Source organism: Protobothrops mucrosquamatus, unplaced genomic scaffold (assembly GCF_001527695.2).
Source record: "Protobothrops mucrosquamatus isolate PMUCROS unplaced genomic scaffold, P.Mucros_1.0 scaffold_235, whole genome shotgun sequence".
Classification (NCBI taxonomy): Eukaryota; Metazoa; Chordata; class Lepidosauria; order Squamata; family Viperidae; genus Protobothrops; species Protobothrops mucrosquamatus.
The window spans coordinates 476,634-478,949 of NW_015386311.1; positions in this window are offsets into that span (position 1 = coordinate 476,634).

Sequence of the window (2,316 nt, forward strand, 5' to 3'; positions counted from 1 at the left end):
AAAAAAAAAATAAGTGTGAAAAACGGTCATAACGGTCATAAGTCACTATTTTCATGGCTGGCTGGGGAATTCTGGGAGTTGAAGTCCACGAGTCTTAATGTGACCAAGTTTGAGGACCCCTGATATAAGTCTAAGAACTATTGCTGTCTAGTCCAACTCTTTGCTCAGTGCAGGACAGCATGTTTGGCTTATGTAAGATGGACTAAATTTGCTTCAGTAATGACTTTCAGGTGACCACGCTAATTGAATCGCTTGCTGTCACTCCAGCTGTCCTCTCTGGCATTTCCAGCACTTTACTGGAAAGGCAAAAGAGAGCTTCAAAATTATCAGAGATGCAAAGCAAATCAACATGACAACTTGGCATTATTATGTAGAATAAAAGATTGGCAGAGCTTCATGAAGCAGGTTTAAACATCAACCGAAGCATCTTTGAACCAAATACCCCTTTGAAACTTGGAAGCATCCTTATTCACACGTTTGATGTCATCATCAAAGGTTAATCTTTTTTTTTTAAAGAAGAAATTTGTTTGTAATTGTATAGAGTCTCCTCCTTGAGTGAGGGGTTCGACTAGAAGACCTCCAAGGTCCCTTCCAACTTGGTTGCACTGTTACTGGAAGAATCCATTCTTTATCTAAGATAGAATAAACGTTCTGATAATCCTTTCCATTAAAACTGGTAGCCATTTTCTTTGCTTGGTTCTGCTTTTTGTACGGTTCTAAAAAAAGCATTTCTTCATGCTTTTTAAGTCCATGCAATTTGAATCTTTTAAGTACATGCCGGGCATGCTGGCTCAGGAATTCTGGGAGTTGAAGTCCACGAGTCATAAAAGAGCCAAGGTTGCCTAGTCAATAATACCACTTAGGCAGGCATTCTTTGTTTTCCTCTAAAACCTCTCTTTTGTTTTATTTAGCTTTTCCTTCAACACTAACACAGAGTCTTCCTTTTTCCTTCCCCCCCCCCTCTATTCAGGCAGCTCTATTCTCTGCATTTTAAATAATAATAATCTTCCAGTTGATCCAACAAGGACCCATTTAGTCGATCAAGTCTTATCACCCCTGAGAATCAAAGCGAAAGAAGACACAGTATCCTTTCAAGCATGGAACTTATTTTATCAATGGTTGGAAAAGCGAGATAGCGAGTAAGAATTGAATCTTTATGACTAGGCAAAAATTAACCCAGACAACGCATTGTTTATTAAGCACAAATAAGTTGTAACAATAGAAAACTAATAAAACACTTTTTTTAAAAAGGCTTATCACCCCCTAGAAGCTGCTCTGATGCTACAATAATCAAAACAATAAGTTGTTCTTAGGTAGATCTAAGGAAATAGCAATAGCAATGGTGCTTAGACTTATATACCACTTCACCGTGCTTTACAGCCCTCTCTAAGCGGTTTACAGAGTCAGCATATCGTCCCCAACAATCTGGGTCCTCATTTTACCAACCTCAGAAGGATTGAAGGGCTGAGTCAACCTTAACAATAACAATAATAATAATAATAAAGTTGGAAGGGACCTTGGAGGTCATCGAGTCCAACCCCCTGCTCAGGCAGGAAACCCTATACCATTTTGAACAAATGGCTGTCCAGTCTCTTCTTTAAAACCTCCAGTGTTGGAGCATTCACCGCTTCTGGAGGCAGGTTGTTCCACTGGTTAATTGTTCTAACTGTCAGGAAGTTTCTCCTTAGTTCTAGGTTGCTTCTCTCCTTGATCAGTTTCCACCCATTGCTTCTTGTCCTGCCTTCAGGCGCCTTGGAGAATAGCTTGACTCCCTCTTCTTTATGGCAGCCCCTGAGGTATTGGAACACTGCTATCATGTCCCCCCTCGTCCTTCTCTTCATTAAGGATCAAACTCCATCAGGATCAAACTCCAGGTTGTGGGCAGAGTTATTCTGCAATACTGCATTCTAACCACTGCAGCATCGACAAATGTTGTACAGCTTAATTCAATTTGAAGGGAAGAGAAGGGAGAAGGAAAGGGGAAGGAAGAGAGGGAGGAAAGGAAGGGAGAGGGCATCCCAAGCACCACAGCCCTGTGGAGCTGGGGATTCCTATCAGAAGGGGACTGAGCTCTGAAAAAAAGCAGCAGATTAATTGAAGCTGGAGTATACAAGCATAAGGAGCTTGAAATGGGCTGCGAACATCAAAATTCTGTACTCAGGGAATGGTGAGTGGTCCACACTGGTAAAGGAGCTAAGCAGAAAGGGTGGATCTGCCCACAGCCTCTTATCCTTCGACAGAGAGGTGAAAGGACCCTTAATCCTCCCTCCTGGAGGAATGAGCATAAATCCCTTTTTCTCAAAAAAAAAAAAAAAA